This window comes from Pinus tabuliformis, chromosome 5_2 (assembly GCF_031772625.1).
Source record: "Pinus tabuliformis cultivar Carrire ecotype Pingquan chromosome 5_2, CPIR1, whole genome shotgun sequence".
Lineage (NCBI taxonomy): Eukaryota > Viridiplantae > Streptophyta > Pinopsida > Pinales > Pinaceae > Pinus > Pinus tabuliformis.
The window spans coordinates 18,814,967-18,822,609 of NC_142306.1; the positions used below are offsets into that span (position 1 = coordinate 18,814,967).

The window sequence follows — 7,643 nt, forward strand, 5'->3', positions numbered from 1 at the left end:
GATAACTATTTGTGAAGCTCATTTACAATTTATCTTGTTATCTTAATCTTCTTCTCTTATTATTAATGCATGTGTGTTTAATTCATCAAACTGGTGCCAAAAACATAAGAACAAGAACACAAGATGTTGGCTTTCTGCCAGGGAAAAACCTCTCTCTCTTAGAGAGGAAAACCCTTTCATAAATTTCTCTTATTAAAGCTTCTTATTGGTCCTTGTGAAGCCCTAGACCCTGGACAAGAATATCCTCCAAGCACAAGTCAAGTCCTTCCTCCTCTCTTCACTTTGTTTTTTCGGCACTTTGTTCCCTGGCACTGTGTCCTTCTTTCGACTTTTGATAGTCCTTGGTGGACTAGCTCTAGAAGAGACTCTAACCTTTGATCCTTAGCGAGATCCTTTACCAATGAAGAAACCTTGATTCTCTTGATCAACCTAGCCTTTTTCTTGATGTGAGATTGTAGACACCATGTACACCAAGTTTACTGCACCTGGGGTGATTTCCATCGCGACGAGACATGGAAACCCTGAATTTCCCGCACTTGGGAGGCTTTCAACAAGGCGGGACATGGAATCCCTGGGTTCCCTATAATTTGGCAACTTTCGTTGAGGAGGGACCAGGAGATCCCATGTCACGCTCCTATCCTAGTGGTAGTATTTCAACCACACATAAGTAGGTGTGGCACTGTCATACTTTTTCCTTTTACCAATACTTGAGTACACGGTTTGCGCCTACTTCATCACTCAGTCAATTTTCCAATAAATGTTCTTAACAATGCAGTGAAAATAACTTACCATCAATTTATCTTCTTCAATTATTCTTTCAACCCGTTGTGTTGTGTGGTCATGCTGCACTACCCACGGCCTGCATGAAAGAACTCCACACCTGAACTGCGAACCTATCTGCCCGACTTTCCATTCCATGGCGCGTAAACTCTTCTCGTCGGTGCGGTCCATAGTGAGGGCGCATGGCCTGCATGCAGTGCGGCCTGCGTGCCCAGTCAGTATCCCGCCCTACTCTACCTGTCCGCACTACCAAGTCTGACCCGCCCATTGTAATCCGCCTGTCAGTGCAGCCCTCTTACCCGCGTCCTTCTCTTCCTTTTGTTTTTTCCCAACTCCTTCCTTCGGACTTGTTCTGCAATGTGGAAGTTTGAGTTCAATGTCCCTTTGTAGAACACGATCCTCCTTACTTATACACATCCTTTCACCCAAGTTCTGTATCTCTCGACAATAAAAAGGGTTGGCTCCATCAACATGCATGCTCGACCAACCTTCCACATAACCTTGACACACCCCATTCCAACAAACCGCTGCATCCCTTAATGTGCATCGTTGAACCCATGGGTCGGCTCCAACACTTAGCCGATTACACCCATTGCCGCACATCGCACACCTGCCCGCGTCCTAACTCATCTGCACATGGTCACCTCTTTCATTTTGGCACCTAAAAAGGGTCACCCGTGCACCTTCCACTAGTGACTCGCCCATCGTGCACTTATCAAGGGGCGTGCACCCTCCCCAACACGGCGCGCCCGCTATGAGCACGCCCATCAATGTCGCACATAAGCGAATGCCATGCCAAGTCTTCGCATATAACTGAATGCTCACTTGAGTCACATATAACCGAACGCAGGTGCCTGTACTACAGGGTCAGCCTTTCGACTCTCTAGGGTGGTTCTAACTCGAATACTTGACACCCTAGGCACCCCCCGCAGATGTGGTAGAGGATTTCGGTGTGATGGGACATGGAAATCTTAGATTTTATGCACTTGGGTAGCTGTCATCATGATGGGGCAGGGAAACCCCGCTATCCCCACACTTGGATGGTCCCTGTCTCTACAAGGCATGGAAACCCCAAGTTATAGAGACAGACTAGGCAAACGGTTTCCACCCTACTGTGAAATGGAAACCCTGAGTTCGCAAGACTTGGGTGGTTCTTCATCATTCCACAACATGGAAACCATGAGTTCCACAAACTTGGGGGATTTTGGTCATGTTCCGACATGAAAATCCAAGTTCCCCACACTGGGGCCATGGTTTTCACTTGGGTGGGAAATGGAGACCCTAGAGGTTTCTAGAGTTAGGTAGTTTCCCTGGTGCCACAAAACAAAAGCCCTCGGGTTTCGTAGAATTGGCTGGTTCTCTGTCATTCTGCGACATGGAAACCCAATTTCCCTGCACCAAGGTCATGGTTTCTGTCATGGCAGGACATGGAAGACCCTGAGTTTCCCATAATTGGGTGGTTTCCATCATGCCACAGAATGGAAAGCCCCATGTTTGGTAGACTTGGGCAGTCATTCCCTGTCGTGTGATGACATGGAAACCTGAAGCCCCCAAAACTTTGGTGGTCGTTCCCTGTTGTGCAATGACATGGGAACCTGAAGCTCCCTAGACTTGGGCGACAATTTTAGCTATGTCACGAGTGACATCGGAACCCCACATTTCCCAGACGGGTAGAAATTTTTGTCATGACGCGAAATGTAAACGCCGTGTGTCCACTGACTTGGGTAGCAGTTTCCATCATACCACGAAATGGACACCCCGAGTTCCCTGGACTTTGGCAGCTTTTTGTCGCCCCATGACAAGGAAATCCAAAGTTCCACAGGCTCTCGGGTGATTCAGCATGTGTCGCGACATGGAAACCCCAGCTTTCCCAAACTTGGGTGGTTTCCGTCGGTGGTTTCGGCTACACCATGACATGGAAACCGCGAGTTCCCCAGACTTGGGCAGTGGTTTCAAAACACCCGAAGTTCCCTAGACTTGCAAGCTGGTTTGCATCGTCATAGAAACCCCAAGTTCCCTAGACTTGCAAGCTGGAATGCATCGTCATGGAAACCCCATGTTCCTCGCATTTCCATCATGCCGTAAAATTTGAAAATTCGTGGTTCCATCAAGGGAAACCCCAAGTTTCCCCAGACTTGGGCGCCACCGGTTTCGACCGTGGCGCGACATGGAAACCCCAAGTTTCCCAGGCTCAGGCGCTAGGGCATGACATGGAAACTCCAAGTTTCCCCAGGCTTGGGCGCCACCGGTTTCGGTCGTGGCGCGACATGGAAACCCCAAGTTTCCTGGGCTTGGGTGCTAGGGTGCGACATCGAAATCCCAAGTTTCCCCAGGCTTGGGTGCCACCAGTTTCAGTTGTGGCACAACATGGAAACCCCAAGTTTTCCTAGGTTTGGGTACTAGGGTGTGACTTGGAAACACCAAATTTTAGGTGTCGGGAGGAAGCCCCAAATTTTAGGCATCAGGTGGAAACCCAAAATTTTGGGCATGACTTGGAAACTCCAAATTTTGGGTGGGACATGGAAACCCCAATTTTTTTGCACCGAGCAGAAGCCCCAAATTTCAGGCACTGGGTGGAAACCCCAAATTTTGGTCACCGAGGCGCGGCATGGAAACCCCAATTTTTCCCATGCTTGGGTGCCTTTTTCGTCACATTGTGGAAACCCAAAATTTTGGGCGCCGGGGTGCAACATGGAAGCCCCAAAATTTTGGGCGCTGAAGCACGACATGGAAACCAAAATTTTCCTAGGCTTCGACACCTTTTCCGTCGCGGCATGGAAACCCCAAATTTCCCACCCCAAACCAATAAAAACTTATCGTCTAGAGGAAGAGGCAAAGGCGCGACAGCGGGAGGGTTGTCCAGATTTGTTTATGACAAGAGCAAAGCTCTAAATCGAGGTGACTAAGGGCTGAATCTCAGTGGATTGTGGTAACAATGCCACTCTTCCACTTATAATACCCCATCACATATTTAAGTCCTTTGCAAAGGATTCTTCTCAATGACCGTTTGGAATTGAACTTCAAAGCTACCCCGACTGAGATGGTTGACAGTTATGGTTTGCAAATGACACGGGCCCCTGGGGGCAACAAAGCAATGCCCCTACTTGGGTCGAGATACAGTTGAAGAGTGACATGCACTACTTCTAGCGTGGATTCTGACTTAGAGGTGTTCAGTCATAATCCGACACACGGTAACTTCTCACCACTAGCTTTTAAACCAAGTGTGATGACCAATTGTGTGAATCAATAGTTCCTCTCATACTAAGTTGAATTACTATTGCAGTGCGGTTCATCAGTAGCGTAAAACTAACCTGTCTCATGATGGTCTAAACCTAGCTCATGTTACCTATTGGTGGGTGAACAATCCAACACTTGGTGAATTCTACTTCACAATGATAGGAAGAGATGACATTGAAGGATCGAAAAGCAATGTCGCTATGAACGCTTGGCTGCCACAAGCCAGTTATCCCTGTGGTAACTTTTCTGACACCTCTAGCTTCAAATTTTGAAAATCTAAAGGATCGATATGCCACATTTTCATGGTTTATATTCATACTTAAAATCAAAATCAAATGAGCTTTTACCCTTTTGTTCCACATGATATTTCTGTTCTTGTCGAGCTCATATTAGGACACTTACGTTATATTTTAACATATGTGCCGCCCCAGCCAAACTCCCCACCTGACAATGTTTTCCACCTAGATCGACTCGCCAAAATGTGACTTAAGGCCAAAAATAGGGGCAGTGCCCTGCCTCCACCCCATGGAATAAGTAAAATAATGTTAAAAGTAGTAGTATTTCACTTGCACCGAAAACAACTCCCACTTATTCTACACCTCTCAAGTCATTTCACAAATTCGGACTAGAGTCAAGCTCAACAGGGTCTTCTTTCCCTACCGATTATGAAAAAATTGTTCCCTTCATTGTGGTTTCATTAGATAGTAGATAGCGAGAGTGGAAATCTTGTTAATCCATTCATGCACATCACTAATTAGATGACGAAGCATTTGGCTACCTTAAGAGAGTCATAGTTACTCCTGCCATTTCCCTGCACTTGGTTGAATTTCTTTACTATGACATTCAGAGCACTGGGTAGAAATCACATTGCATTAGCATCTGCAGGGACCATCGCAATGATTTGTTTTAATTAAATAGTTGGATTCCCCTTGTCCATACCAATTCTGAGTCGACTGTTTGCCACCTAGGGGAAAGCCCTCGGCAAGGGGCATTCTATGCCCGTAGCCCAATTGGCACACAACTGACCGCCCTCGCCGTGAGAGTAGCTTGGGTAGACTGCCGAAAACCCATGAGTTGAGGGCGTAGATCCCTAGGCCCAGCCCTCAAAGCCAATCCTTTTCCCAAAGTTATGGATTCATTTTGATGACTTCCCTTACCTACATTGTTCTATTGACCTGAGGTTGTTCACCTTGGAGACCTGATGTGGTTATGAGTATGATCGGGCATGAATGGTACTCGGTCCTCCAGATTTTCAAGGGCCACTGAGGACACACCAGACACTGTAAGACGTGAGGTTCTCTTCCAGTTGCTGGACCATATCTCCGGTGAACCGATTCCAGGGTGGGCAAGCTGTTAAAAGGAAAAGATAACTCTTCCTAGGGCCCCCAACGACGTCTCCAGATTTCCTAATGTTGCCACCTGCTGCCATGTCCTGGTTCGAGAATATTAACCCATTTCCCTTTCAATGCTTGTGCAGAGTGCACCCTTCATAAAAGGCTTCCCCATCTCTTAGGATTGACTAACACATGTCCAAGTGCCGTTCACATGGAACCTTCCCCACTTCAGTCTTCAAAGTTCTCATTTGAATATTTTCTACTACCACCAAGATCTGCACCGAGGGCCGATCCACCCAAGCTCATGCCCGAGGTTTCTCAATGACCCTTGGGTCCTCCTACTCATCAAAGCCAAGAAATTGCTTCGACGGTCGAGTATAGGTTGCGCACTTCAGTGCCATCGATTTTCTGGGCTAGTTGATTCGACAGGTGAGTTGTTACACACTCCTTAGTGGATTTCGACTTCCATGACCACCATCATGCTATCTTAATCAACCAACACCCTTTTTGGGATCTAGGTTAGTGTGCAATTCGACACCGTAACTCGACTTTTGGTTCATCCCGCATCACCAGTTCTTCTTACAAAAAATGGCCCACTTAGAGCTCTTTATTAGTCTTTCGCCCCTATACCCAAGTTAGACGAATGATTTGCATGTCAATATTGCTATGAGCCTCCACCAGATTTTCCTCTGGCTTTGCCCTGCTCAGGCATAGTTCACCATCTTTTGGATCCTAATAGGTATGCTCACACTTGAACCCTTCGCATAAGCTCAAGGTCAGTCGACAATGCACTCCCCAGAGAGGGGATCATGCCTGTCAGCTTCCTTGCGCCTCACAGGTTTTTAAACCCGCCGACTCGCACACATGTTAGACTCCTTGGTCTATGTTTCAAGACAGGTCGAATGGAAAGCTCGCCAACCAACACCATGAGCATGTAGGTGCACATGGCCAGCCACAAGGGCACATGATTCATTCCTCGACCACTGTAACGGTAAATTGACATGCAGTAATCCACCTGTGCTTATGATGATGCAGTAGCCCGTGTTGTTTTGCACATCAAGTTGAGCGGTGGACCAGCTTGAGTCATTCCACATTCGACCGAGACGCATTGACAGCCTCCATTAGCTTCCGTCCTAGCAATTTCAAGCACTCTTTAACTCTCTTTTCAATTTTATTTTCATCTTTCCCTTGCAGTTCTTGTTCACTATCAGTCTCTTTCCCGTATTTAGCCTTGGACGAAATTTACCACCCAATTAGGGCTACATTCCAAAACAACCCAACTCGCTAAAAATGGCTCGTGATGCGGTAGGGTCCCGGCCCGACGAGGCTCTCACCCTCTCATGCGCCCCCTTCCAAGGGACTTGGCCCAGGTCTTCCGCTGAGGACGCTTCTACAAACTACAATTCAGGGGATGCTGCCCCTGATTTTCATGCTGGGCTCTTCCCAGTTCACTAGCCACTACTAGGGGAATCCTTGTAAGTTTCTTTTCCTCCACTTAATTATATGTTTAAACTTAGTGTATGTTCTCACCTGAGCTGAGGTCGCAAAGTTGGAGCTAAATCTGCCCTACCCGACGGGAGGACAAGAGAGAGCTAAGCAAGTTTGAGCGATGCCACACAAAGCCTGCATCAGCTAACACTCACTGCCCATCCAAGGGGACAAGATCACTACTCGCCGACGCACGCCACGAAACATCGCTTGAGGTATTTCAGCCAACCACACCACATTGGACAAAGACGACTAGCTCCACTGCTCCCTAACATATTGTAGGGAGCACGTTGGAATGGGATGTGATGCCCAGATAGACATGCCCTCGACTGAGGCCTTGGGTACAAATTGTGTTAAAAAACTCAATGATTCACGGGATTCTGCAATTCACCTAAGCATCACATTTCGCTACATTCTTCATCGTAACAAGAGCTGAGATATCCGTTTCCGAGAGTCGTTTCCACGTATTACCGAAAAATCTGCCACAACACTGAATAGGGGCACCCCCCACAACAAATGTAAGGCTAAGGGCCAAAAGGAGGAAAGGAAGAAAAACACATGAAAGAAAGAGAAACAAAGGTGTCTACCCCCCTCACATCAGGAATATCAAATAGAGAACAATCTTCCTGAGCCCCACGCCCTCGCAAAAAGGGGGGAAATGCATCGAACAACAATCGAGAAGGACTAGGGTGGCCACCCTAGGAGCTTGCACTGATTTTAATCCTTCCCAAACACCAATCCACAACAATTGCCCCTTTTCTCCTTAAAACTAGGGACCAAAAGGAAGAAGGGAAGAAAACAAGG

General features: G+C 47.2%; 1 non-coding gene and 1 pseudogene across 1 annotated transcript; both read right to left on the reverse strand.

The window, feature by feature from the left end:
• Positions 1-3,668: 3,668 nt before the first annotated feature.
• Positions 3,669-6,895, reverse strand: LOC149157298 (25S ribosomal RNA; annotated as a pseudogene).
• Positions 6,896-7,142: 247 nt separating this feature from the next.
• On the reverse strand, positions 7,143-7,295 carry LOC149157299 (5.8S ribosomal RNA). The gene has a single exon (XR_016262174.1). It is a non-coding gene; the product is annotated as a 5.8S ribosomal RNA (ribosomal RNA).
• Positions 7,296-7,643: the final 348 nt, after the last annotated feature.